This window comes from Humulus lupulus, chromosome 7, assembly GCF_963169125.1.
Source record: "Humulus lupulus chromosome 7, drHumLupu1.1, whole genome shotgun sequence".
NCBI lineage: Eukaryota > Viridiplantae > Streptophyta > Magnoliopsida > Rosales > Cannabaceae > Humulus > Humulus lupulus.
Window position 1 is genome coordinate 48,130,256 of NC_084799.1, and position 7,289 is coordinate 48,137,544.

Here is a 7,289-nt window from a genome sequence, read left to right on the forward strand (position 1 = left end):
GAGCAGAAGAGAAAGGCCCCAGACTCTTTTGTTCCTCCTGGCTCAGATAGGAGGGTGGGGTGCTTTTAGTGGTTGTTAGGGCGAGGGAGACAACTGTTCGGGTTTCTCAGTGTGTCCTCAGTGCAGACGAAGACATCAAGGAGAGTGTAGGATCAGGGCCTGCTTTACTTGTGGGAGTATTAGTCATTTGAGGAAGGACTGCCCACAAGCCAGGATAGAAGAGCCGAAGTAGAACGACAGTCTCGCTCCTGCCAGAGTATTCCCCTTGACCCAGACTGAGGCTGAGGCTAGCCCCTTGGTCGTGACAGGTTAGTTTTCTAGTGTTGGTTCTTCTTTTACTACATTGATTGATTCAGGGGCTACTCATTCATTTGTTTTTGCTAGAGTGATAGACCAGCTGTGTAGACCTAGTGATTTGTATGCTAGGGGATTTCAGACTTTGTTTCCAACTAGGGAACTGGTAGTCTCTAGGAGATGGGTTAGAGCATTACCAGTAAAGATATACAGTAGGGAGTTGTATGTTGATCTGATTGGGCTAGCGATGGATGACTTTGATATGATCCTAGGGATGGATTGGTTATCGAAGTACAGGGCGACGATTGACTGGAAGCTTAAGATGGTGACTTTTGAATCGGAATGAGAAGTACCATTTGTATTCGTGGGGACAGTGAGTGGACCGCGAGTACTTCTGATTTCAGCACTAAAGGCTAGAGACCTGATGTAGAGGGGTTGCATAGGATTCCTAGCGAACATTTTGGATACCTCTAGAGTTGTGTCGGTTAAACCAAGTGAGACCAGACTGGTATGTGAGTTTCCAGATTTATTCCCAGCAGATTTGCCAAGATTGCCGCCACAATGAGAGATTAAGTGTGTCATAGAATTGGCACCAGGGGCGGAGCCAGTATCTAGGACACCTAATAGAATGGCTCCGACAGAGTTGAAGGAACTGAAGATTCAGTTGCAAGAGTTACTGGATTTGGGATTCATTAGATCGAGTTTTACGCCATGGGGTGCTCTAGTGTTGTTCGTCAAGAAGAAGGATGGATCCTTAAGGGTGTGTATTGACTACAGAGTGAACAAGTTGACCATTAAGAACAAGTACCCACTACCTAGGATCAACGACTTGTTTGACCAGCTACAGGGGAAGACAGTGTTCACTAAGATTGACCTTCGGTCAGGCTTCCACCAGTTAAGGATTAGAGAGGAGGACATACCAAAGACTGTTTTCCGTACGAGGTATGGACACTATGAATTCCTATGGTTCGTCAAGGGATTCTTTAGAATAGCCAGACCATTGACCGAATTGATGCGTAAGAATACTAAGTATGTATGGACAGATAGGTGTGAGAACAGTTTTAAGGAATTGAAGCAGCGACTGATCTCCGCTCCAGTTTTGAGTCTGCTGTCAGACAATGAAAAGTTTGTGCTTTATTGTGATGCTTCTAGACAGGGTTTGGGGTGTGTACTGATGCAAGCCAGAAAGGTGATAGCCTATGTGTCGAGACAGCTGAAGGAGTATGAGTAGAGATATCCCACACATAATTTGGAATCAGCGGCGGTGGTATTTGTACTTAAGGTTTGGAGACATTATATATAAGGCGAGAAGTGTGAAATATACACCGACCATAAGAGTTTTAAGTACTTTTTTACTCAAAAGGATCTAAATATGCGCCAGATATGCTGGTTAGAATTGGTAAAGGATTGCGATTGTGATATTTTATATCATCCTGGGAAAGCTAATGTAGTGGTCGACGCGCTGAGTCGGAAAGGCCCAGGACAGTTATTCAATTCGAGGCAAATATCAGACAATTTAGCTAAAGACATGACTAGAGCAGGTATAGAGTTGGTGGTTGATCAGTTAGCCAAAATCACTCTTCAGTCTACGCTCCTTGAGAGGATCAAGGAGGCACAGGGGGAGGATCCCCAGTTGAGAGAGTATAAGGAAGGCGTCTTAGCCGGAGCGGCTAAAGAATTTTCTATTTCAAAGATGGGATTACTGAAGTTCAAAGGCCAGATTTGTGTTCCGATGGATTCTGGTATCAGGCGAGAGATCTTGGATGAGTCTCATACCACCCCTTATTCTTTGCATTCGGGTAAGACGAAGATGTACCAAGATTTGAGAACTCTGTATTGGTAGCTGGGGATGAAGAGAGATGTGGTGGATTATGTCACCAAGTGTTTAACTTGACAGCAGGTAAAGGCTGAACATCAAAGGCCAGCAGGGTTGTTGCAACCTCTAGGGATTCTAGAGTGAAAATGGGAGGATATCACCATGGACTTCGTGGTTGGGTTATCGAAGACCGTGGGACAACATGATTCAGTGTGGGTGATTGTGGACAGGTATACTAAGTCCGCCCACTTTTTGCCTGTGAGGACGACTTATACTGTAGAGCAGTATGTTGAATTGTATGTGAAGGAAATTGTACGACTTCATGGGGCTCCGAGGTTGATAGTATCTGACAGGGACCCCACCTTCACCTCCAAGTTTTGGGAGAGCCTGCAGAAGGCTATGGGAACGCAGTTGCAGTTTAGTACCACTTATCATCCTCAGACGGATGGACAGTTTGAGAGGACGATTCAGATATTAGAGGATATGCTACAGGCATGTGTGCTAGATTTTGGGGGATCTTGGAGTAAGTATCTCCCTTTGATTGAGTTTTTGTACAATAATAGTTATCAGGAGACTATCAGAGTGGCTCCGTATGAGATGTTATATGGGAGAAAGTGTAGATTACTTATCCATTGGGATGAGACAGGTGAGAGGAGATATTTAGGTCCTACGGTTTTTCAGAGGACCAATGAGGTGATTTAAAAGATTAGAGCTCAAATGCTCGTCTCCCAGAGTCGCCAGAAGAGTTACTTAAACTTGAGACGCAGGAGCGTAGAGTTTCAAGTCGCTAACCATGTATTTCTTAGAGTTTCTCCCTTGAGAAAGGTAAAACGGTTTGGTGTTCGGGGCAAGCTGAGCCCTAGGTTTGTTGGCCCCCTTGAGATTCTGGAATGGGTTGGAGAGGTAGCTTACAGAATGGCAATGCCTCCAGCTTTATCAGGGGTTCACAATGTGTTCCATGTATCCATGCTCCGGAAGTATGTATCAGATTCTACGTGCGTGCTGAGTTATGAGAACTTGGAGCTGGATCAGGGTTTATCGTATGAAGAAAAGTCGATATAGATTCTCTACCGAAAAGATAAGGTCTTGCGGAGCAAGACCATCGCCTTAGTAAAAGTGTTGTGGAGGAACAGCAAGGTAGAAGAGGCGACGTGGGAACTTGAGATAGTATGCAGGATCGTTGTCCTGAATTATTCAAGTAATTTTGAGGACGAAATTTCTATAAGGAGGGGATAGTTGTAGCGTCCAAAATTTTCTAATAAGGCTTAGGGCCTTGATTAGCGTGCCTGGAGGGCAATAATTGATTTAATTACGTAATATGTGAATTTGATGATTATGTGATTAGAGATGCATGTTTAGGTGAATTAAATATGCATGTGGGTCTTATTTGGCTATTAGGGGAATATTTGTAATTTTAGCCCGTTGAGGGCATAAATGCAATATTTGTGTATATTGTGATCGATACCACGAGTGAGTGGTGATATATTTGTGATGCACGATCCAAGACGGTCCTAGGGAGCAGTTTAGCTAGAAAGTCACAACGAGGTCAAATACCCAGCTCGGGAGGAGCCTAGGGGTATTTCGAGAATGTTATATGTGTTCAGGAATTATCGAGTAATGGGTAGTAATTTAGTAATGATTTGGATATGTCGGGATTAAATGAGGATTTATGGGAACACTCAAGGAGTTAGCAGGATATGGCAAATGACGGAATTGCCTTGAGGTTAGTATAGGAGTTTAATTAGAAGGAGGGGCAAAGTGCTAATTTGGCCTTAATAGTGGATAGACTTAGGCAGCTGGGGTTACCCTTAGTCTCTAACACATTCTAGAAGGGAAAGAAAGAAGCAAAATCAGATAGTCTCTCTCTTAGCTCTCTCTTGCTTTCGGTTCACATGTTCTCTCTTGGGAGCTTGGGAATTTTGGAGAAAACTTGAGGAAATGGGTTGAAGAATTGGTGGAGTGCAAGCTTGAGGAGTTGAGGAATTAGTTCAGGCTGAAACTATCTCAAAGGTAAGAATCAAAACTGGTTTTCTGTTGAGTTTCCTTTGTTTTGTTGGAGTTTTGGGGGTTGGAGCCTTAGATGATGGAATTTGAGTTGTAGTAGGATTTTGTTTAGTTTCTTTAAGATTATGTGCTGCTCTGAGTTTGGTATAAGTGATTTGGGGCTGAACTCTAGCTTTAGCATAGGTTTGGGTTGATTTGTAGGGGATTTAGAAGTCTAAAAATGGAGGTAATTGCTGGGTTTCGGGCTCGAGCCACGACCTTGTTCATCAGGCGCCGTGACCCACTTGAGTTTATAGGCCAGGGGACTTCGAAAAAATTGCCCAGGCACCACGGCCCGTGTCTCTCAGCAGAGAGGAATTTTGCCTCTGACTTGGGGCGCACCGCGACCCAAATGTAGAACTTTGGCTGTTTGAAGGTTTTTAGCTCAGGAACTTAAACGTTAAGGCTCAGGAAGGTTTCTACTACCCAGTTTGGTAGAATCAAAGGTCCCAGAGGCTAGATTTGTGTCTTGAGGTTATTTATTGGATTAGAATTTGATGAAAGGGTATTATAAATATGTTGTGACTAGGTTTTCAACGAGGCTCGTGTTAGAGGACTGTGCTCGGGATTGCGATGCTCAGATAGCTTGGGACACAGGTAAGAAAACTATTGTACCCATAGAGCAGGGCGTGGCCCTATTGCTTGTATTGCAGGACATGGCCCTATTGATTGAATTGCTGGGTGTATCCCTATTGTGTATGTTTGGTATATGTTTAAATAACTGTTGATATTATGCTATGTGATACATATTTGTGAGTGAACGTCGAAAGCCAGGAACGGCGAAGGCTGAGAACGCTGAAGGCTAGAAATGGTGAAGGCCGAGAACGCTGAAGGCCGAAAATGGCGAAGGCCGAGAATGATGAAGGTCGGAAATGGTGAAGGCCGAGAACGGCAGGAAACCGAGTACGGCAAGGGGTCGAGAACGACATTGAGCACGCGAAGTGCAAAGCTGAGTACGGAAAGGGGCCGGGAAACGACGTTGAGCAGGCGGAGTGCAAGTCGTTCGGGCGAGACCCTCCTAGGATGCTGGATTCATCCTCTCTGTGAAGATCGCAAACCTAGGGCTTGGTAAAGCGCTTGGGACGACATGACCATTATGTGTTTATCCTGTTGGCAGCTTTGTTATATGTTTTGATAGATATGCATATGTTAATTGTTTTGTGTTGAGTTTTCTTGTTGGGCTTCGGCTCACGGGTGCTCTATGGTGCCGGTAAGGGCAAATGAAAGGTCGACCAACCATGAGTATGGAGAGCATGGAGCAACGGGTACATGTTCGGCCTACTTGGCTGCCACGGCCAGGGTTATTTTGGGAAAATGTATTGTAACAATTGTTTTGTCGCCTAAGTCAATCTTAAATGTATTTTGAGATGCATAGTATTTTCTAAACGGTATTATGGGATCCCAAATGTATAACTCTTTACGATTTCAATGAATGACCACATTTTTACATTAAATGTCTTTAAACAGATTCTGTCTCAGTTTAGTCACACTTTTGACCTAAAACCTCGATTAGCGAGCTAATAACATGTTTGTAACTCAGTTAGTAACGACTCTAAGGAAGTAGGGCATTACAGCAACCTCAAATGCAAGCCCATGTAACTCAATCAAACCCTAAGAAACTCACTGCAACCTCAAATTCAAGCCCAATGCAGCCAAAAGCAACCCAATACAACCTCAAATGCATGCTCAATGTAAGTCCAAACAACCTCAAATGCATGTCCATGCAACCCATGGAAACTTAAAATCTCAAATGTTAATTTCATCCTTATGAAACTCATACAACTGATTGCAACCTCAAATGTAAGCCCAATGTAACCTAAAGTAATTTTGAAAAAAATCATTTGTAAATTACATGCTTATACAACTCATGCAACCACTGCAAACTCAAATGCAAGCCCTATGCAACCTAAAAACTTATTCAAACCTAGATTTTATCAAATTTCAATACCCATATCCAACTCCGGATGAACAATATCCAACTCAGATTCAATAAAATGAAACTAATACTCAATACCCATATTGGATAAACCTTATTCAAATCAAGATAGCATTTATTCAAACCCAAAAATTTCAAGAGTAAAATGAAATGTTTTAGACCTAGATTCACGACTACTGGATACATAGATTCACATGCTTTTCTTCTTCTTCTTCTTCTTCTTCTTCTTCTTCTTCTTCTTCTTCTTCTTCTTTGTAACGAAGCTTGGGGACGGCGACAACAAGCTTCCACGGCAATGAGAACCCCAGCTCCGAACCCACAAAGAAGTCGACCGTGATTCAGTCCTCTGAGATTGAAATTAGGGATTTGGTTCTAAAATGGAGAAAGGAAGGAGAAAGAAAGTAGATATAGGAAGAAGAAAAGAGAAGGAAAATGATTTTCAAGGAGAAACCAAAATGAAGAAAGGAAGAAGGAGAAAGAAAGTAGATATATAAAAAGAAAGAAATAGAAGGAAAATGATTTTTAAGGAAAAATCGTATTTTTTGAAAAAAAAATACCAAGAAAACATAAATGAAAGGATATTGAATGTACAATGAACTAAACTTTAGTAATATATTTATTTTTATAAAAATCCCAAAAACATATTGAGAAAAAGTATTAAAAATAATTTTAAAATGATTTTTTTATAATTAATGGGATGCCCTATATATATATATCATTAGGATGTAAATACAATGCTAAAAATTAATATAATATGTTTCGTTTAAGGAATCTTTTTACATAGCAGAATGCGCATATGTGTAGTTAAAGTTATTTGTAAACAAGTCTTATGAATAGTTTAATAAAATATCTGTCACACATAATCATAATTGTCTTGAGATCATAAAATATAAACAGTCGAATTAGAATGATTCTTGTTGTAGTATTGTAATGTGGGCGAAGAAAAGCACAGAACCTTTGCTTTGCTTTCCAAGTACTTTTGCCTCTTTTGAAACAAACAAAGTTTATGATACAAAGAGGTGAATACGTGGTGGTACTTTTTGGTTTTGTATGGGTAAGGCAAGTAATGTATTCCTTTATTTTCTATTATCTTTATTTTTTCCCATAAAAGAGTATACTATTTGTCTGATTGATTGGAGATTTGGAATCAAACTTTGAGGACACTAAGCAAAAAAATAATAATAAATAGCATTTTTGTCC